The following is a 22,938-nucleotide window of genomic DNA, read 5'->3' as shown; positions in this document are numbered from 1 at the left end:
GGACTGGTAACCCACTCCAGTTTTCTTGCCTGGAGAATCCTATGGACAGAGGAGCCTTTCGGGCTACAGTTCATAGGGTTGCACTGAGTTGGACACAACTGAATGACTTTCACTATTTTTTTTTCCCCTCAGAATAGTGCAGAGTACAGAGAAAGTCAATACTGGTGAGCTGAAAGGATGAAACTAAAAAGAAGAGGGTGACTGTGGACATCTTCTCCACCCCAAGCAAGACATTAGGTCATGCTGCTTGGAACACGAAGGAAGGACAACCATGTCCTAGGATGGATCAGGCACGTGCAGACGCTATGCACAGAGGAAGCGTGATTCTCCTCCTCTGCAAGTATCAACGGATAGATGATGACAGTGTGGCTCTGTAAACAGCCCGAGGCAAGAGCGAGGGTGTGGGTACATCTAAGGGAGCACTGAAGTGAGGAGCTTGGGCAGATTGCACTTGGCTGGGCCGTTGCCACGTTCACACTGACCACTGGCATCATCTCACTGAAGCCCCATGGCCCATCTCGGGGAAGCAGAGAAGCTCTCTGCCACCCCTCTGGGGTGCCCCGGAGAACCAGTTCCGTTGCCTGCCCCTCGGCTGTTGGCTGTTATGGACCACCAGAATAACTGCGAGAGCGGCTAACCTACTCAAGTCCTGCTCCTTGTGGGAAGAGGAAAACCCAGTTGATAACTATTGCCAGCAAGCACACTCCCCTTGTTTGGTCGGTCCTGGAACAATACCGGGTCCCTGTGTTAGTCTGTAAGCCTAACACAAACTTATTTACTTTTGCTAACGAGACAGAATTAGAAGGCTGGGATTTTTTACAGTGTTAGACATCATGTTCTCTAAGCCAACCAAGCTAATTATTTACAGGGATCAAGGATATTCACTACCACCCCCTCAGTCCACTATTTATTATTGTAACATATCTAAAAGGAGTTAACCACATTTGAATTTAAATAGAATGGAACCTTCATGATTTCATAATAAAAAATTTATCCCTGTGAATTTTGAAAATTAATCTGATTTATTCCTACTTGGATTTCCAATGCTTCTGGAACAATCTTTCACAAACAAGTGTATGATTTCTCATCAATGAACTGACTGTAGAAGCTGGCTGAGTGACTTTCAAAAATAACCCCTCAGTTTATGTTACATATCTATTTGCATGTTTTTTCCTTGTAATTGTAATTCAGATAATAGACTAAATTCCACTCCCAAGACACAAGCCAGGAGCTAAGCGAGACAGACATCATCGTGAGCAGCACTGAGTGCAGAGCCTTAGAGGGGAAGTCAGAGTGTCTGCCTGCTTCTACATTTGTGTGAATGAAGGCTGATGACTCAGGGGCTCAGTCAGGAGGGCTGGTCACTAAGAACAATTACATTGGGTTGGTCAAAAAACCCAAATGAACTTTTGAGCCAACCAAGTAGAATCCCAGCCCTCTGAGATCTTCAAGAACACACTCTCTCTCTCTTTCTCTCACACACACATACACACACTTCCATAAAGGCAGGAGGCTGGGTAAGCATTGAGTTCTCAGCCTTTAATTTTCAAAACAGTCAACTGAACAAATCAAAACCCAGAAGATGAAGAGAGTACCAACTATCCAGGGAATGCAGACAGTGTGGACAGAGTATCATTCAGCCCAAACACTTACTCCATCCTCAATTCAGACAAAATTATAATTTTTCTCTATTGCAACCATAGGTCTATAGCCTAAAACAATATAATGTAGTAATATGATATGATACATAGCTTGAGCAACATAACGCAACAACACATAATGCACAACAGAATATAGCCACAAAGCAACACGGAGTAACATAGAGCCGTGTAACATAACACAACATGACATGCACAATGGCAGCTTTAACTGGACCTCTGCAGCTTGCCCAGGTGCTTCCCAAATCCGTGCTGGACAGACTGAACCCAGGTGGCAGTGGAGTGGTCCATGGACACTGAGGCCTCCAACACACCTGCAGAGACAGCCAAACTGCAGAGCTTCAACTGATGCCTTTAACAGTGTCTTTACATCGGAAAAATCAAAGCAACAAAAACAACCTTAGACTGGGTAATGTGTGTGCTTAGTCGCTCACTTGTGTCTGACTCTGCGACCCCATGGATTGCAGCCTGCCAGGCTCCTCGGTCCATAGAATTTTTCAGGCAGTAATACTGGAGTGGGTCACCACTTCCTTCTCCAGGGGATCATCCCGACCCAGGGATCGAACCCGTGTCTCTGGCATCCTCTGCATTGGCAGAGGGATTCTCTACCACTGGGCTACCTGGGAAGCCCTAGACTGGGTAATAGTGCCATACAGTTTTGATCATGTGATTAATAAATGTTAGAGGTAGGCCAAAAAAATGATTACAGAAATATTTTTTCAAATCAGCAGTTTTCACTGTGCCCACAATAAACATTTATCAAGATAGCTAATGAATATAAAAACACCTACATCTCGTTAGAATACCAAAACATGTTCTGGGAGCATCTGAATTCATAAATTGCGGGATGAATGTTTTCAGCACGCTGGCCTGATATAATTCACACAGATTATTTCTTGCCCTAAGAGCACTCTTTTGCACTGTGCATTATAGGAATGTCAGGTTGGATTTATATGAAGGGGGATTTCTGTAGGCGGTGTTATTGATGGCAAATGGAAAATTCACCAGACACTGGAAATCGGAAGTACTCCTGAAAAACCTCTTTTTCACTTGAAAGGGCTATAAATCTAAAAATAATCTTACGTTCACAAGCAATCCTTTTATGCAATAAGTTGATAGCAAATATATTACCGAAGAGACACATAATTACCTTAAAATCTACCACAGTTAGAAATGTATTGGAACTCTTAAAACATAATTTAATTTCATACTAGTAAAAAATATAACATATTTTTAACTTCATTTTTTTCTTTGAGTTTCATCTTTTATTCTCAAATATATAAGGAAAAAGTAGGATTATGTATAAACTAATATCCTAGACTGTCCCAGGAAGCTCCAAAATTTCTAAATATATTAAAGGCTGATTTTGATGAACAAGAGAAAGGGAATTTTTTACCATCCCTTTCAGTACATAAAACCAGTAGCCCCAGAAATCTCCAGCCTGGCAGACATCATTTCCATGGCATTGTCTCCCTAAAACCAGACCTTCTGTGGACAGAAGGGGATGGCCTGGAGCCAGAGAATCTAGGTCCAGGGTTTCCTAGCTGCATGTTAGAATTTTTAATGTGGCCAGCTCAGTTCCGTTCAGTCACTCAGTCGTGTCCAACTCTGTGACCCCATGGACTGCAGCAAGCCAGGCCTTCCTGTCCATCACCAACTCCTGGAGTTTACTCAAACTCATGTCCATTGAGCCAGTGATGTCATCCAACCGTCTCATCCTCTGTCGTCCCCTTCTCCTCCTGCCTTCAATCTTTCCCAGCATCAGGGTTTTTTCCAATGAGTCAGTTCTTCACATCAGGTGGCCAAAGTATTGTAGTTTCAGCTTCAGCATCAGTCCTTCCAGTGAATATTCAGGACTGATCTCCTTTAGGACTGGCCAGCTCGAGGCATTTTATACCTCCATCTCCATCTGCATTTCCTTCACCATCTCCACCTCCATGTCTCTATAACTGGGTATCCACCTCTACATCTGCAACCATCACCCAATCTATATTGACATCCATAGAGAAACCATAACTACATCTCTAACATCTCCACCCACACCCCTAGCTATGATAGTTCTACATCTGCCTCTGTCTGCACCGTAACTCCATCTCTGTCTCTGCGTCTATGACTCATTCTTTCTCCTGGGATGGCTTCGGAGAATGGGAGAGCAAGTTCTGGACTTGGAACTGAGGATCTGAAGGCTGGTATTGCCTCTGTGGTTTACTCACTGTGCAAGTTATTTTAACTTGCTAACTACTATAATTACTAACTGGATAGTTATTTTACCCCATCATATTTCAGTTTCCTCATCTGTTAAAAAGGGATGCTCATCCTAGTTTATCTTGTTGGGTTATTGTAAATAATGGATAGCATGTGGTTTGTGAGCTACAAAATGCCACATAAAAGTTAAAACATTATTAGTGATAAAGTAAGTCCAGTTTGGAAAGTGATAATAAATTAGGATAGGTTCTCACTTTACGACTCCTTCTCCAGTGAACGACTGTAGCTTATGAGGCTGTTTTCACTTTGGGAGAATCTGTGGTTGTAAAGAAGGAACCAGGGGCCGGACCGCAGAGCTCTCTCTGCTCCCATCCGGTCCCACACTGTCGGTTGATTTCACTAAAAGAAATCGCCTTAAGACCCAGGGCACGCCCCTGATTCAGGAAAAACGCAGTGTAAAGATAGGTAGGATACAGAGCATCACCTTTGGTGCCAAATACGCCACTCCTGTGATTTGTGGCGGGCTCCGGTGCTCAAAATCCGGTATCCGGGCGAGGCGAGCGATTGATGACTCTGAGGCCCCAGGAGCAGGGAGGGCCAATTGCAGGCGCCCGGCGCGGACCCGGTCCAGCCCGGAGAGCGCGTTCCGCTTGGCGCGCCTGCCCCCTAGCGATGGCGGGGCGCCTCCTCAGAATGACTGCGGACCGCTGGGGAGCGAAGGGAGGCCCTGGCCTTTGTCGGGGAGTGGCGCCCCAACCTCTGCTAACGTTTTTGACACTCAAGCCCAGACACACACCGTTCCCATCAGACAAACATCAGGTTACTGAAGCGTTTTCCAAAGCAACGCTTGTGTTTGGTTCTTGCATTGAGCCTCATTTGAAGATTTCTTTTTTTTTTTTCCTGTAATTTTTTGACCCGGCCGCTGGGCATGTGGGATCTTAGTTCCCCGAACAGAGATTGAACCCACGCCCCCTGCAGGAAGCGGGGTGTCCTAATTACTGGACTGCCAGTGCCTGAAGATTCCTTGCCTTGGAGACAAACAGCTACCTCTGTTTTTTTTTTTTTTTTTTTTTTTTTTTTACCTCTTTTTCAGCTACCTCTGAAAAGACCCTGATGCTGGGAAAGATCGAAGGCAGGAGGAGAAGGGGACGACGGAGGATGAGATGGTTGGATGGCATCACCAATGCGACGGACATGAGTTTGAGTAAACGCCGGGAGTCGGTGATGGACAGGGAGGCCTGGCCTGCTGCAATCCACGGGGGGTCGCAGAGAGTCGGACACGACTGAGCGACTGAACAACGACAGCCACCTCTATGGCTCTATTCCTGCTGTGACCTCCGGGCTGTGGTCGACAGCAGGCCTTGGCGGAGAAGCTCTGGGAGAAGGAAATGCTGGAGAGGGAAGTTAGAGAACTGATGCCTAGAGACCCGAGCACACAGAAACCACCACCATGTCAAGAACTTCTGCGTGCAGGGCACAGTGAGCCACAGTGCAACGCAAGTCTCAGGCTGTCTGTGTATGTTTGGCTCGATTTTTTAAAAAAATGTGTATTATTTATTTAACTAATTTGTTTGGTCACACGGGATCTTAGTTGCAGCATTCGGTGCGCTAGATCTTTAGTTGTGTGTGGGATCTAGTTCCCTGACTGGGGATGGAACCCAGGCCCCCTGCATTGGGAGTGCAGAGTCTTAGCCACTGGACCACCAGGGAAGTCCGCTGTCTCGATGTCTCACGGTCACAGAAACCTCTCCAGAAGGTCAACTCTGGAAAGCAGCAAGCGCTGCTGACGATGGAGGGTCTTCCTGCCCTCCCAGGTCACACTGCCCTCCAGGCCCCCCTGCGGCCCTGGGCCCTCCTCACCCTGCTCCTGGCGCGCATCTTTGCGTCCTGACGGCCTGCTGACAACTGGCACCTGTGGTCAGACTGCAGGCACGCCAGGCGGCCCTCTCCATCTTGCCCTCACAGCTTATGTCTGGGGATTATGGCGCTGACTTCCTGGATCGAGTGATTTTTATGACACTCACTTGAAACCTGGCTTAAAAATGCTGTAAAAGAAGAACATTAGTAGCAGGATGTTTAGGAATGGCACTGCCCAGGAGCCCATAAAGGCGACCAGGATATTTCTGACCAGCTTTACAAGCTGCACAGATGAGCCCTTCCAGCTCCTTTAGTAACGCTTGGCAGAGGGGCCCCGGTGAGGTGTCTTCTGCTATGAGTGACCCTGGGCTCGCTGTGTGGAAAGGCTGCCCCCTGGGGTGTGAGGAGTCCTGGGCAGACTGCAGAGAGCAGGAGTCTTGGAGAAGCTTCTCAGGGTTCTGGCCGCTGGGCATGGCTTGCAATCCCAGAGCCAAGAGCCAACAGAAAGATGTCAGTTCTCTTAGATGCTCATGAAACCATTCCCTGCTTTAAACAGGAAGACTCGAATGTCGTTTAAAAAAAAAAAAGGCAATTCTCCATAACTCAAATCCAACCTAAGACTGAGAGGATTTGGAGGGGTCCAGGGATAACAACAAACTATAGCAAAGCTGATCTGGAAAGTTAAAAGATTTGAAAGGAAGGCGTCAAGCAAAGCACGGGGACAAGACGACGCTCTCAGTGGAGCTACCCCAAGCCCAGCCTGCTCCCCATCTGCACGTGCTCCCTCCTGGGCCTGGCTCTCAGCACTGCACCTCAGCGGCAGGGGAGGAGCCTCATGCAGGCTGCGGGTCCAGGCAGGCAGGTGTCCTCAGGGGGCCTGTGGCTGGGCCTGCAGCCCCTGGGGATGCCCGGGTGAGGTCTGCATCCTCCTGGTGGATTCCCTGACTTGCCTACGGGCACTGTCTCCTCTCCCAGGCCTGGTGGCGAGTGGAGACTCAGATGTGACCCACCCCCTTGCCAGGCAACTCTGGCTCTGCCTCCACCAGGTCCCCCACAGAACATTTTGCTGGGAGGGTACTTGGCATGATGTAGCCTTTGCCGAAAGCACCTGGGCTGCTTTCACTTCATCTGGAAACTCCCAGGAGGGAGCAAAGGAGAAGAAACTCCCATGGGGGATGTGGGAGACCGCCTCCAAGCTTTGTACAAGTGAGCAAATAAATATGTATAAGGATCTTTGCACAACATCATTTGCACAAGAATACAAAAGTCTGAACAACCTGAATGTCTATCCACATATGACTAGTTAAATACATGCAATAAGGACTAGTCAGTGGGACTCACCAAGTGGTGAGAAGGATGGAGTACTGTACCTGTAAGATAGCCGAGATAACTTTACTCCCCTGGGTGCACCCAGAGGTAAAAAAGGAAAAGGAGAAGGCCTGACTCCTTAAACATGCCTTCCCTCTTTTTCCTCTTTATTGTTGTTCAGTCACGAAGCCGTGTCTGACTCTTTGTGACCCCATGGACTGCAGCGCACTAAGCTTCCCTGTCCACTATCTCCTGGAGTTTGCTCAGATTCATGTTCATTGAGTCAGTGACGCCATCCAACCATCTCATCCTCTGTCGTCCCCTTCTCCTCCTGCCCTTAGACTTTCCCAGCATTAGGGTCTTTTCCAATGAATTGGCTCTTCATATCAGGTGGCCAAATTATTGCAGCTTCAGCTTTAGCATCAGTCCTTCCAGTGAATACTCAGGGTTGATTTCCTTTAGGATTGACTGGTTTGATCTCCTGGCAGTCCAAGGGACTCTCAAGAGTCTTTTCCACAATTTGAAAGCATAAATTCTTCAGCATTCAACTTTCTTTATGGTCTAACTCTCACATCTGTACATGGAAAAACCATAGCTTTGACTATATGGACCTTTGTCAGCAAATGATGTCTCTGCTTTTTAATATGCCATCTAGGTTTGTCATAACTTTTCTTCTAAGGAGCAAGCATCTTTTAATTTCATGGCTGCAGTCACCAACCGCAGTGATTTGGGAACCCAAGAAAAAATCTGCCAACATTTCCACTTTTTCCCCTTCTATTTGCCATGAAGTGATGGGACCAGATACCATTATCTTAGTTTTTTGAATATTGAATTTTAAGCCAGCTTTTTCAATCTCCTCTTTCACTTTCATCAAGAGGCTCTTAGTTCTTCTTTGCTTTCTGCCATTAGCGTGGTTTCATCTGCATATCTGAGGTTGTTGATATTTCTCCGGGCAATCTTGATTCCAGCTTGTGCTTCATCCAGCTTGGCATTTTGCATAATGTACTCAGCACAGAAGTTAAATAAACAGGGTGACAACATACAGCCTTGACATACTCCTTTCTCAATTTTGAATTAGTCCATTGTTCAATGTCTGGTTCTAACTATTGCTTCTTGACCTACACACAGGTTTCTCAGGAGACAGGTGGTCTGGTATTCCCATCTAATTAAGAATTTTCCACCGTTTACTGTGGTCCACACAGCCAAGAGCTTTAGCATAGTCAGTGAAGCAGAAGTTTTTTTTTTGGAATTCCCTTGCTTTTTCTACACTCCAATGAAAGTGAAAGTTGCTCAGTTGTGTCTGACCCTTTGTGACCCCATGGAGTAGTCCATGGAATTCTCCAGGCCAGAATACTGCAGTGAGTAGCTGTTCCCTTCTCCAAGGGATCTTCCCAACCCAGGGATCAAACTCAGGTCTCCCGCATTGTGGCCGGATCTTTTACCAGCTAAGCCACCAAGGAAACCCTATGATGATCCAATGGATGTTGGCAATTTGATCTCTGCTTCCTCTGTCTTTTCTAAATCCACTTGTAAATCAAGAAGTTCTCTGTTCACATACTGCTGAAGCCTAACTTGAAGGATTTTGAGCACTACCTTGCTAGCATGCGAAATGAGTACAATCGTATGGTAGTTTGAACATTCTTTGGCATTGCATTTCCTTGGGATTGGAATGAAAACTGACCTTTTCCAGTCCAGTGGCCACTGCTGACTTTTCCAAATTTGCTGGCATATTGACTGCAGCACTTTAATGGCATCATCTTTTACGATTTTAAATAGTTCATCTAGAATTACATCACCTCCACTTGATTTGCTTGTAGTAATGCTTCCCAAGGCCCACTTGACTTCACACTTAAAGATGTCTGGGTCTAGGTGAGTGACGACACCATCATGGTTATCTGGGTCATGAACATCTTTTTTGTATAGTTCTTCTGTGTATTCTTGCCACCTCTTCTTAATATCTTCTGTTAGGTCCATACCATTTCTGCCCTTTATTGTGCCCATCTTTGCATGAAATGTTCCCTTGGTATCTCTAATTTTCTTGAGGAGATCTCTAGTCTTTCCCATTCCATTGTTTCCCTCTGTCTCTTTGCATTGGTCACTTAGGAAGGCTTTCTTATCTCTCCTTGGTATTCTCTGGAACTCTGCATTCAGATGGGTATATCTTTCCTTTTCTTTTTTTTGCCTTTCATGTCTCTTCTTTTCTCAGCTACTTGTAAGGCCTCCTCTGACAACCACTTTGCCTTCTTGCATTTCTTTTGCTTGGGGATGGTTTTGGTCACCGCTTCCTGTATCCCTTTCTTCTTTAGAAAGCAATTTAAGCAATTCTTTAGAAAGCAATTTAAAAGTTAGTGTAACAAGTGTTGAAAGTTCAGCATCCATTTTCCAAAGCTCTGACTGCCCTTTCCTAGAGCAGTTTATGAGCTGGTTCTGCAACAAGAACATTTTCTCAAACAGGCCGCTTCCTCGCTGTCACCTTTGCCAAGGCCGGAAAAGACCCGCCAGACAGGACTTCGGGGGAGTGGGGGCCTGCTCTCTGCTCTTGGCTGGCGGACGTTTCCCGGGGCGGGAGCTGCTCTCCTGTAGGGTGGGCCCAGGACACGTGCTCTGCCTCTGTGCATCCTGTCCCCCTCCTGGCCTGCGGCACCACATCTTCTTCCCCTGCTGCTTCCCTTCCTGCCTTTCAGCATGCTCCTGGGTGGGGAAGCTCCCCTCCTCCTGATCAGAGATACAGTGCTTTTGTGTGTACACTGCTTGGGGACAAACTTTAAAGATGTCTGTGCAAGCCTCTTCTTGTCTTGGAATTCCTGGGGTCCTGTGTTCCCGGGGCTGTCGGATGGTTACTGTGTAGAGGCTGGGGCCTGCAGGTACACGCTAAGGAAAGCCAACAGCATGTGGCGAAGGGAGGGGGAATAAAGGAGAAATTCTGGGCACACAGGAATTATTCAGGCCTCTTCTCTCCTTTCTTCTGCTAGCAGACTCTTGATCATCTCTTTATTTATGCTTCAGTGAGAGTTAGAGAGGGATGCATGAAGTCCGCATGATTTATCTAACACAGAATCTTGTTAAAATCAGAACCTGACACCAAAAGCTGAAGAGGAAGTGGAGAGTGCTATTTTTAGCTGCGGATTTTAATTCCCATGATTCCCTGCAGTTTTCCCCTGGCTAATTCCCATCCACGTCCCGTCCCTTAGTTTCCTCTGATTAGTCCTTGTAAGTCTCAGCTCTTACGGAACTACAGTCAGACGATTTCTTGGCAAGTTAAAGCTACTTTCAACCATTTAAAGCATCCTTTCAGGGACTTCCCTGGCCGTCCAGTAGTTTGGACTCTGTGCTTCCACTGCCGGGGGTGTGGCTTCAATCCCTGGTCAAGGAATTAGGATCCTGCATGCCTCGTGGCATGGCCGAAAATTATTAAAATTTTAAAAAAGCATTCTTTAGTCCTTAGTCTCCTACACAAGAGTTACAAGTTTGCCATGACTTTCTTAGAAATTTGTGACTGTTTCATAAATACATAACCCATCGTGTAAATATCAGCTCAATCCACACTTAGATCCTGGCTTTTCAGATGAGGGTGAGGATGACGATAGTGAACTTTTACAGTGTCCTTGCACTTTATGGATGTGTCATGTAGTTAGAATAACCACATCAGGAAAGCATCTTGGTCATTTGGGAAGCCTATTTCCATTTACAGATAAGAGAAAAGGCAGAGCTGGTGAGTAAACTGTCCAAGGTCCTGAAACTGAGATGTGGTAAAGCTGATACTCAAACCCAGGACTGTGAGATGTGAGACCACATTCCTATCCCATCTGACATCTGATGATGTCGACAGGATGGACACAGAGGGATAGCCATGTGACGACATGAGGAGGAGACAGGCCATGGGAGCAATGACCCTGTCCACACTTTCATCTCAGACTTCCAGCCTCTGAATTGTGAGAAGATAAATTCCTATTGTCTAAGCTGCCCAGCTTGGGTACTTGGTTATGGTGGCCCAGGGAAATGAACAGACTCAGGCCGGCACCTCTGTCCCTCTCTGCACTTGTATAACAGGAGGGAAAGGGGCAGGGCACAGCTTTTGAAAGAATGACATAGCCAGAGGACACAACATAAACCGATTAGACTCAAACGGGACCAAGATGGCAGACAACACTGGACCTTGATCCTCAATCAGCAAGTGAAATGACACACCCAGTGGTGCCATGACAATTCCAGTTCAGTTCAGTCACGTCCAACTCTTTGTGACCCCATGGACTGCAGTACACCAGGCTTCCCTATCCATCACCAACTCCCGGAGCTTGCTCAAACTCAAGTCCATCGAGTTGGTGATGCCATCCAACCATCTCATCCTCTGTCGTCCCCTTCTCCTGCCTTCAATCTTTCCCAGCATCAGGGTATTTTCCAAGGAGTCCGTTCTTCGCATCAGGTGGCCAAAGTATTGGAGTTTCAGCTTCAGCATCAGTCCTTCCAGTGAATATTTAGGACTGATTTCTTTCCCTTAGGATTGACTTGTTGGATCTCCTTGCAGTCCAAGGGACTCTCAAGAGTCTTCTCCAACACCACAGTTCAAAAGCATCAATTCTTCAGCTCTCAGTTTTCTTTATAGACCAACTCTCACATGCATACATGACTACTGGAAAAACCATAGCTTTGACTCAATGGACCTTTGTTGGCAAAGTAATGTCTCTACTTTTTAATATTCTGTCTAGGTTGGTCATAGCTTTTCTTCCAAGAAGCAAGCATCTTTTAATTTCATGGCTGCAGTCACCATCTGCAGTGATTTTGGAACCCCCCCAAAAAAAGTCTGTCACTGTTTCCATTGTTTCTCCATCTATTTGCCATGAAGTGATGGGACCAGATGCCATGATCTTAGTTTTCTGAATGTTGAGCTTTAAGCTGGCTTTTTCACTCTCCTCTTTCACTTTCATCAAGAGGCTCTTTAGTTTTTTTTCACTTTCTGCCATAACAGTGGTGTCATCTGCATATCTGATGTTCTTGATATTTCTCCTGGCAATCTTGATTCCAGCTTGTGCTTTATCCAGCCCGGCGTTTTGCATGATGTACTCTGCAGGGTGAGTTAAATAAGTAGGGTGACAATATACAGCCTTGACGTACTGCTTTCCCAATTTGGAACCAGTCTGTTGTTTCATGTCTAGTTCTAACTGTTGCTTCTTGACCTGCATACATATTTCTCAGGAGGCAGGTCAGGTGGTCTGGTATTCCCATCTCTTTCAGAGTTTTCCAGTTTGTTGTGATCCACACAATCAAAGGCTTTGGTGTAGTCAATAAAGCAGAAGTAGATGTTTTTCTGGAACTCTCTTGCTTTTTCAATGATCCAACTGATGTTGGCAATTTGATCTCAGGTTCCTCTGCCTTTTTTAAATCCAGCTTGAACATCTGGAAGGTTCACATACTATTAAAGCCTGGCTTGGAGAATTTTGAGCATTACTTTGAGCATTACTTTGCTAGCATGTGACATGAGTGCAATTGTGTGGTAGTTTAAATATTCTTTGGCATTGTCTTTCTTTGGGACTGGAATGGAAACTGACCTTTTCCAGTCCTATGGTCACTGCTGAGTTTTCCAAATTTGCTGGCATATTGAGTGCAGCACTTGAACAGCATCATCTCTTAGGATTTGAAATAGTTCAAATGGAATTCTATCACCTCCACTAGCTTTGTTCGTAGTAATGCTTCCTAAGACTCACTTGACTTCTCATTCCAGGATGTCTGGCTCTAGGTGAGTGATCACACCATTGCAGTTATCTGGGTCATGAACATCTTTTTTGTATAGTTCTTCTGTGTATTCTTGCCACCTCTTCTTAATATCTTCTGCTTCTTTTAGGTCCATACCATTTCTGTCTTTTATTGTACCCATCTTTGCATGAAATGTTCCCTTGGTATCTCTAACTTCTTAAAGAGATCTCTAGTCTTTCCCATTCTATTGTTCTCCTCTATTTCTTTGCACTGATCACTGAGAAAGGCTTTCTTATCTCTCCTTGCTATTCTTTGGAACTCTGCATTCAAATGGGTATATCTTTCCTTTCCTCCTTTGCCTTTAGTTTCTCTTCTTTTCTCAGCTATTTGTAAGGCCTCCTCAGACAACCATTTTGCCTTTTTGAATTTCTTTTTCTTGGGAGTGGTCTTGATCACTGCTTTCTGTGCAATGTCATGGACCTCTGTCCATAGTTCTTCAGGCACTCTGTCTATCAGATCTAGTCCCTTGAATCTATTTGTCACTTACACTATATAATCGTAAGTGATTTGATTTAGATCATACCTGAATGGTCTAGTGGTTTTCCCTACTTTCTTCAATTTAAGTCTGAATTTGGTAATAAGGAGTTCATGATGTGAGCCACAGTCAGCTCCTGGTCTTGTTTTTGCTGACTGTATAGAGCTTTTCCATGTTTGCTGTAAGAATATACTCCATCTGATTTTGGTATTGACCATTGGTGAAGTCCATGTGTAGAGTCTTGTGTTTTGGAAGGGGGTTTGTGTTTTGGAAGAACACACTGCTATGACCAGTGTGTTCTGTTGGCAAAACTCTGTTAGCCTTTGCCCTGCTTCGTTTTGTACTCCAAGGCCAACTTTGCCTGTTACTACAGGTATCTCTTGACTTCCTACTTTTGCTTTCCAGTCCCCTATAATGAAAAGGACATCTTTTCTGGGTGTTAGTTCTTGAAGGTCTTGTAGGTCTTCATAGAACCATTCAACTTCAGCTTCTTCAGCATTACTGGTCAGGGCATAGACTTGGATTACTGTGATATTGAATGGTTTGCTTTGGAAATGAACAGAGATCATTCTGTCGTTTTTGAGATTGCATCTAAGTTCTGAATTTTGGACTCTTTTGTCGACTATGATGGCTACTCCATTTCTTCTAAGGGATTCTTGCCCCTAGTAGTAGATATAATGGTTATCTGTTAGATGACAGTTCCAAGGCACTGTTAAAAGACCAAGGAGTGGGCAGTGGCCCAAATTCTAGAAACCACTCCTTCCCAAAAATGGTTGGAATAATCCCCTCACTCGTTAGCGTATGAAATTACTCAGCCTATAAAAGCTAACCCCACCACATCTCAGGGCCACACTCACCCTCTGCGAAGGCCCACACTGTCTGTGAGGTGTGCTTCCTCTGAGTCTGAGTAAGTCCACTTCTGACCTGTCTCTCACTGAATTCTTTCTGTGATGAGACATTAAGAACCTGAGCTTCATTAGGTCCTAAAACCAGGTACCATGTTTTTTTTGCTGGGTTTGAGTCCCAGCCATGTGGGTTCAGGTCCCAGGCAGGGTTTTGGCTGGGCTTAAGTCCCAGCCACATGGGTTCAAGTCCCAATCCGAGGTGAATGGTTTCACCTGGACTTGCACACTGCCCTCCTGCATTAGGGAAGAATGACTTCATTTTGCCCCTTAAAACACCAATAAGTAAACAAACTGCGAGTATTTCACTGGCCTACAGTAATAGGTGTTTCTCAATGTTTATGTACTTTCACAGATTCAGGATTGTTTTACTGTTTCCCTCTCAGGAGATCCCTCGGTCCAGTGCTCCAGACTCCTGAGATGACCCTCATCAGTAAGTCTCACTCAGTTTCCATGAAAGGATGACCACTCTGACCATCTACTGTTTGACTTCAGACCACGATATGGAAAATCTTCATTTTAGGCTCTTTGTAAAATCTTTGCTGGCTTCACTGGTGTGCTGTAACTAATAACCAGTTTGACAAGGGGGCAGGAAAGGCTCTGATTTGCAGCGTTTCCTGGTTTCCATGGTGTTAAGTTTCCTGGTTTCCACTGGCTCCTGGCACGGCCGATCCCAGCTACCAGTGCTCTCACTGCATAAGGAGCAGCACGTCATTGTAAAGAAGATGTAAGCAGACTCAAGGAAAGCATAATACAGTAACTAGGACATGATGGATTTTCAGTAGCTTTTACCTTTTGAAAGATAATTTAGTTAAGTGTAAGTTTATATAGGCCCCCCCGCGGTGGCTCAGCAGCAAAGAATTCGCCTGCTAAGCAGGAGACCCAGGTTTGATCCCTTGGTCTGGAAGATCCCCTGAAAGAGGACATGGCAACCCACTGCAGGAGTCTTGCTTGGAGAATCCCATGGACAGAGGAGCCTGTTGGGCTACAGTTCACGGGGCCACAAAAGAGTCAGACATGACTTATCGACTAAACGACAACAACAACAAAGTTTATATAATTTAGTTTTAAATAATGCTGTGTTTAATAACTGCGAAATTCCTAAAAATAAACAATTGACTTTCACAAACCAGTGCTGGGGGTCTCCAGCAAACCACTGGATGGTCATCACCTACCAAAATTCAGAAGTCCATTCATTTCTTTACAATCTAGATTTTATACTTGGATCACACTGGGCCATTAGAGAACTCCGTATTTGGACCATATAATTCCTTTCGGCTGAACAATATTCAAAGCCCCTTCCTATGTCAGGGGACGTCCTGTCCCTATGAAGCAGGGACCCCTCCCATGAGAGAAGGGGAGAACATCTCTCTCTTCCTTTGCCGCTCAGATGTGTCCTCATGATCCAGGTTCTGCCGATTAGCCAGGGTCCTGAGAGGAAAGGTCTTAGACGTGACTTATGAGAAGTTAGAAGGCAGGGAAAGGCCAGTTCTGCCTCCATGTTGGGTTTCCCTGGTGGCTCAGATAGTAAGGAATCTACCTGCAGTGCAGGAGACACGGGTTTGATCCTGGGTCAGGAAGACTCCCTGGAGAAAGGAATGGCAACCTACTCCGGTATTCTTAGCTGGAGAATTACTTGGACAGAGGAAACTGGTGAGCTATAGTCCACGGAGTCAATACAGATACAACTGAGCAATAACAATGGCCTGCTTGTTGGAACTGTTGCTCTGACTTGCTTTTCTTTGCTGTTGCTATTATAATCATACATAATGGCCCACCTCAGAGAATCCTGCCCCTCCGCCTAACTGTTAAACTAAAGTGCCTTTGTTCAGAAACTTGTCCACCTGTGGATGGCAGGAAGAGAGAAATTAACACAGCTCCTGCCTGAGGCTTGACATTCTAGGAGATATTTGCAAGATTAATGGCCTTTTTTGGGCTTCCCTGGTGACTCAGACAGTTAGGGATCCATCTCCAGTGCAGGAGACCTGGATTCAATCCCTGGGTGGGTAAGATCCCCTGGAGAAGGAAATGGCTACCCACTCCAGTATTCTTGCCTAGAGAATCCCATGGAGAGAGGAGCCTGGTGGGCTACAGTCCATAGGGTCGCAAAGAGTTGGGTACAACTGAGTGACTGACAACAATGATATTTTTACTTTGTTTCCTCACCTCCCCCACCTCTGATCTAGAAAAGAACCTGGCATCCAGACCCCCATAAGACGGCTATTTTGAGACATAGACTAATGTCTAATGTCACAGACTAGTGGTCTTCTCGGTCACCTTGGCTCTTAAGAGTCCTAGGGTTTTGTTGTGCAGGGAGCAGAGTGAGCTTGCACTTGTAAGAGTGTCAGAGGGCTTCTCTGGCAGTCCAGTGGTTAAGATTCTCTGCTTCCAGTGCAGGGGGCATGGGTTTGGTTCCTGTTGGCAGAATTAAGATCCCACATGCTGCATGACTTGGTCAAATTACAAAAAAAAGACAGTGACTACCATTAAGTAAGTTGTGGGCATGCTATGTTTATACTCAGAAATGGCACTGGTATCTTCAGGGGACCAGCTCTTGACGGGGGCATCATTCCTCCAAGTCTGGTCTCGGATCCTCCTGGAGATTCTGAAAGCTACCTGGCATTCTTCTTCTTCCTTATTAAAAAATAAAACTTCAAATTTTCGATTTACAGAAAAGTTGCAAAGATAAGTGAGTTCCCGTGTCCCCCATATCCAAGTTCCCTTGCTGTCTTCCTCTTACTACAGGACGTTTATCACCACCAATGAACCAGTGTTGATACACTGTCTACCTGAGCCTGCCTTGGACTGAGACAGTTTCCCAGACTGCCCTTGTTTTTGATGAGCTTGACGACTTTGGGGTATATTGGTCTGGTATTTTTTAGAACACAGGTCAATTTGGGTTGGTTTGGCGTTTTTCTCATGGGTGGAGCGAGGGTGTGCGTTGGGAGGAAGACCTCATGGGTGAAGGGCCATTCGCGTTACCCACATCAACGGGGCATGCTGCCACCGTGACTTACCCCTGCCGGTACTCACACTGACCCCCAGGTTTCTCCTCTGCAGTTACTTGACTTTTCCTTCTTTTGTCTGTTTTTTGGAAGCAGGTCAATAAATTTAGTGACACTTAGAGGTGGGGAGGTAAGCTCCACTTCTCCGAGGGGAAGAATTTAATAAAGTTAACATTTGTTTGTGTCAGTATTGCATGAATATTTATTTTATACTTTGATTCTAACCCAATACTTTGCTATTTATTTTTATGTTCAAATTAGTTTTGCTTTAACTCTCAGGTTGGTGCCTGTGTCCCTCTGTCACAGCCCCATACCTTTATTGTTTTGGGTTTTGATCACCATTTGTTTTTTGTTTTTGGCTGTGTCCCGCAGCTTGTGGGATTTTAGTTCCCCAACCAGGGATCGAACCCAGGACCTTGGCAGTGAGAGCATAGAGTCTTAGCCATTGGACTGTCAGGGAACTCCCTGACTACTTTCTTCTTTTCTGGCACTACAAGATGCTCCTGGCTTATCTTGTATATTTCCTGCCTCAGCCCTAGAATCAACCACTTTCCCAAGGAACTTTGGCTTTTTATAAGGGAATGGAAGTAGGGACCATATTGTGGCCATCTATCTATCTATGTACCCACCCATTTGGCCTATCTGTCTGTCTATCTATCCACCATGTCTGTCTATCTATCCATCTGTCTATCTGCCCATCGTGTCTATCAGTCTATCTGTTGTGTTTGCCATCTGCCTACCCTTCTATCTATCTATACGTCTATCTATCCATCCATCCATCTGTCCTGTCTATCTGTCTATCATGTCTGTCTCTCTGCATCTCCTCTTTGCTCTTTACCTCTGGGGAGGCCTGAGCACTACACCGCCGCTGCAGCTCTGGGCAGAGGGAGCCTGGACTGACCGGTAGGCTTCAGCACGTACTTAGGGACACGCAAGGGTGGGAAAATTTCAGGGGAAGGGGAGATGAGTGGTTAAGGCAGAATTTCCAACAGAGGGGAGTTCTAGAAGTTCTCCTCCATGTCACCCACGATGAACTCAGGCTGTGGTTTTATTACATGGCAAGGGGCAATTGTGAAAGTGAAAGTCACTCAGTCGTGTCTGACTCTTTGCGACCCCATAGAGTGTATAGTCCAAGGAATAGTCCAGCAGCACAAGAGGCAATTATGGTGTGGGAAGGATAGGACTTAGTGATCAGATGGCCCTGGGTTCGAATGTGGATGGTGTGAACAGGTCAGGTCACTTACCCTCTTCTCAGGGTCTTCAGTGGTAAAGCAGAGCCAACAGAGCCTACTTCACAGGCTTGCTGTGATGGTTAAATTACACAATGCACGCAAGACTCCAGGAGTGGAGTGGTTATTCTACAAAAGCTAGTTCCCACCCCATCTCTCTCTCTCTCTCTTTATCCACCCCCCCTCCCCTGTCACCTCTCTCTTTCTCTCTCATGCACATGTTTAGTTCTTGACCTAAGAAAGATTTACTGAGCTCCTGATATTTGCCAGGCACTGTGCTTGGTGTTGGAAAATAGTGAACCAGACAAATTAGACTGGACAGAAAACGAGCCCATACACAAACAGTAGTCATGTTTAGAGGAAAAGAGCACAAGGTGAGGTGAGCAAGCATCTGGGTTGGTTTGTGTTGATAACATTCACACTGCGATGTTAAGTGAGGAGGGCACAGCTGCGATCCATGGGAAGTATGTTCTGGACAAAGGCAATGGAGCGTGGTAGGGGGTTGCAGAGCTGGGCCCGGGAGGGGCCCGGGGTCCCTGGGGGTCTCAGTGAGGAGTCAGTGTCTGACTCTGAGTGAGCCGGGAAGCTGGGCAGAGGTTTCTGTTCAGTGCTGATGTAGAGACTCACCTGTGTTGTTGCGTGCAGCTGTGGTCTGAGGATTTTTCATGCCAGGGTAAAATTCCATTTCGTGAACATACCACAGTTTGTGTTTTTCACTGGGGATAGACAGCTGGCTTGCTAGTAGATTTTTGCTTGTTTATCTCTCCATTGTGAGTGCTTGGATAAGGGAAAGAAAGAAGCCTTTTAACAGAGGCGGGAAGGAACTCGGGTTACACATGAACGTTGCTTGGCTGGGTTTTGTATGGGGCATAAAGACAAAAAAAATTGGTCTCTATGTCCTTATGTCTTAGAAATTTGATCTCATTGTGATCAAGTTAGAATCAAAGCAAGGTCTAGTGGAATGAAGGAAACCATCCCAAATCTTGGCAGGTTCAAAGACACAACATGATAGTGAACCAGAGTACAGAGCAACGAGCAGTATTCTCATCTGTGGACACATAAGTCATCATGGCGAACACACTGGCAATGACCACACAATTATCTACATTGGTACAGATATCTGAAGACTTACTGAAGTTTGAAGAAGCCTTTGGGAAATTTCTCAGGGTAACCAACCTATCAGCTAATAAACACTTGTGAAGCGTCTGTTTGGCAAAGCATTCTAATAGATATTGGGCTTCCCTGGTGGCTCAGCTGGTAAAGAATCCTCCTGCAATGTGGGAGACCTGGGTTCAATCCCTGGGTTAGGAAGATCCCCTGGAGAAGGGAACAGCTACCCACTCCAGTATTATTCTGGCCTAGAGAATTCCATGAACTGTATAGCCCATGGGATTGCAAGGAGTTGGAGATGACTTTCACTTTCACTTCTTCTTTTCTAAGAGTTTTGTAGGAAGTACACAGAAGTTTACAGAGTGCAGCAAGAGATACTCCAGACCTTACAGAGCTTGTACTCTGACTGTGAGTGGACACAGATATGTGAAACGCTGAGATGAAATACAAGGACGTGTGTGCCAAGTGTCAGATGACTGCTGTGTGCCCTCGGTTCTCTTGGACTCTAAGCTCCCCCAGAGTAGGGACTGCAGCCATATTCTTTCCATTGTGTGTTCGTGTGTTTGAATGAATGAGTGAGTAAAGAGACTGGAATTGCCCAGGAAAGACTTTGTGGGGAAGGAAGGTATTAGTGTGGAGAGTAAACAGTGGTAGCTCTGAATCTGAAGAGGAGGAAAGAGGGCATGGAAGTGGTGAATGTTCTAGGCGCTGGCAATGGGAAGACCCAGGGGGTTGGTGAGAGGAGGAAGCCAGGCTGTAGGAAAGGGCTCTTTAGGCAGAGAAGTGGGGAGAACTTGGAAGGACAGGATGGGCCCCCAAAGTCAAGGTCTTGAGTGCTGGTGAAGGAGTTTGAGTTTTGTTCTACAGTTAATGAGAACACTTGCAGTGCTTCCAGCAGAGGCAAAAAACTGTGTTTGGGGGCTTCCTATTTTAGGGGGATGCAGAAAAGCGAGTGTCAGCTGGGGAGACAGAGATACCTGGGCCACCCCCTCCAGCCAGGCGGGACGGTAATGCACAGCTGCAGTCGGAGGGTGCCCAGGGGCCATCAGAGGGGCAAGCCCAAACACACAAGCGCTTCTTAAGAGCACCCTATTTTCTGATGTCCCTTTGGCCAAGGCAAGTCACATGTTCACACCCAGATTTAAGGAGTGGAAAACAGGCTCTGCTTCTTGCTAGGAGGAGGGGAAAGCGACCAGGCAAAGGGGTGAGAGTAGAGGGGAGAGCGTGGGGCAGTTTTTGAGGTCTACTTCCCTGGGCTTAGTGTTGTAAGTACCAAAGACAGGGAAACAACTCAGATCAAATATAAGTGAACCTCTGCAGACAGCTGCATAAAAGGAAACTAAAAGGTCTAGATGGTTGGAGTGTTGAAAGATCAGAAATGCCACATGTATTGACTTTCTGGAATATGTGTCTAAATGTCACACATCTTAAATTGGATCTCATTAATCTCTGCTTTGGCGAGGTTACTCCAGAAATTATCCAGGTCATTTCAGGCAGGTGTTTAACTCAGCTCTCAGAAGCTGTGTGTTCAGAAAAATAGATACTTCTTTGTCTTTCCCTGGTTCTTTAGGGCACTGAGACATACAAAATAAAGATGTGCACAGGATTTAACTAGTCGGAATTAGTTCCTGGTTTCTTATAAGCCTATGGCAGTGGCAGTCCTGGCTCAGGACAAGGTTCATGCTCTCCAAGCTCTCACCACCATTTCCTGGCACGAGGCATTCCATGCACAGTATTTGGAGGCCTTAGAAGCTTTTCAGGGGCCATAAAAAAGAGTTGGAGTCATGAAAAAAACCTTAACTCAAAATCACAAAAAGATATTTCAAAATAAGTACATCATAAAAATAATCTGCGAGCAATCTGTAGATTGTCTCGTTTCCTAAGAATTCTTAGAGATGCCAAAAGCTCACAGGCAATAGTAATTTAAGTGGCTTTCTTATACTCCCAAAATCTAAAAGTAAAATGAAATATTCCTTTGAAGTCATCTTTATTGTAAAACAATAACAACAAAAAGGTATTTAATGCAGAATGGGGGTAAACTACAGTAAGGCCCCTACATCTGAGCCTTCAAGTTGTGAACTTTCAAAATGCGAACCTGTGTTCACATGTCCAATCACGTAAGTTAGTTCATATGTCTGGTGTACACTGTCCCTTGTGTGCATCCTGGACAGGTAGCTGTGTTTTGTGTACTTTACCACACAGAACTGTGTAGAGTACAGTGGCACAGAATTTGTTTTAAGCCCAGGACCTTCGGAAGCAAGTGTAAAAGCAGTGGTTGTTGTGTGTTAGTGGCTTAGTTGTGTCTGACTGTTTGTGACCCCATGGACAGCTACATAGCTCGCCAGGCTCCTCTGTCCATGGGATTCTCCAGGCCAGAATACTGGAGTGGGTAAACATTCCCTTCTCCAGGGGATCCTCCCAATCCGGGGATCGAACCTGGGTCTCCTGCTTTGCAGGCTGATTCCTTACTGACCGAGCCACCAGGGCAGCCTCCAAAGCAGTGGTATACAGCCGATTGTGTTAGCGGGACACCTAGAGTAACTCTGCTGGACTTAGGGACTGCGTACTGGGAGGAGAACTTTTGTAGGGGACTGACACCGCCCAGGGAACTGGCGGGGCTGGTGCTGGTGAGGGGAGCGGACTGCAGCTGCCATACAGGACTAGAGATGATTGGCTTCCCTGGCGGCTCAAATGGTAAAGAATCCGTCTGCAATGCAGGAAACCTGGGTTCGATCCCTCGGTCGGGAAGATCCCCTGGAGAAGGGCATGGCAACCCACTCCAGTATTGTTACCTGGAGAATCCCATGGACAGAGGAGCCTGGTGGGCTACAGTCCGTGGGGTCACAGAGTCGGACACGACTGAGCGATTAACTTTTTAACTTTACCTCTGTTTGGAACCCTGGAGGGTCCTCAACTTCTGGGTGGAGGGACTCTGGGGGGCCCGAGAACACCCCCGCCCTCCGATCCGGCAAGGGCCGCACATGAAGGGCTATCTACATCTTCCCGGTGGTGAGGTCCAAGGCCAGTGGCAGCCCGACCGCTGGTCAGATCCAGTGAAGCCAGGTTTCCAGGCTTTCCGACCGTTTTACTTACTTGGGCGGAGTGACGGTTCGCGCCGGAGACCTCCCAGCGGACACCGCCCAGGGAACTGGCGGGGCCGGTGCTGGCGAGGGGAGCGGACTGCAGCTGCCTCACAGAGTCGTCCCCGGCGTGCCGCGCCCGCCCCCGTTAGCTCGCGCTCACGCTAGACCCGACCCCAACAGCGAAATCCTCGCGGGGCTCTAGGCGGGAATTTGCGGGCTCCCGCGAGGGGCGTGGCCCCAAGTCCCACCCTCCAGGCCCCGCCCCCGGCTTCACGCCCCCTTCAGGGGCCCTCGGCTCTCTCCTCTGACGCGCGGCGCCTTCCTCTGACGTCAAGCCCCGCCCCCCGCCCCGCCC

General features: G+C 46.5%; 1 long non-coding RNA gene and 1 other non-coding gene across 2 annotated transcripts; both read right to left on the bottom strand.

Moving 5' to 3' along the window:
* Positions 1-1,524: 1,524 nt before the first annotated feature.
* On the bottom strand, positions 1,525-22,819 carry LOC133072975 (uncharacterized). Its single transcript, XR_009696835.1, has 3 exons — positions 22,594-22,819; positions 19,018-19,167; positions 1,525-1,972 (listed from the first exon to the last, which is right to left on the bottom strand). It is a non-coding gene; the product is annotated as an uncharacterized LOC133072975 (long non-coding RNA).
* Positions 5,501-5,573, bottom strand: TRNAG-CCC (transfer RNA glycine (anticodon CCC)). The gene has a single exon. It is a non-coding gene; the product is annotated as a tRNA-Gly (tRNA).
* Positions 22,820-22,938: the final 119 nt, after the last annotated feature.

Source organism: Dama dama, chromosome 18, assembly GCF_033118175.1.
Source record: "Dama dama isolate Ldn47 chromosome 18, ASM3311817v1, whole genome shotgun sequence".
Classification (NCBI taxonomy): Eukaryota; Metazoa; Chordata; class Mammalia; order Artiodactyla; family Cervidae; genus Dama; species Dama dama.
The sequence above is the reverse complement of the archived record's forward strand: the minus strand, read 5'-3'. Positions and strand labels throughout refer to the sequence as shown.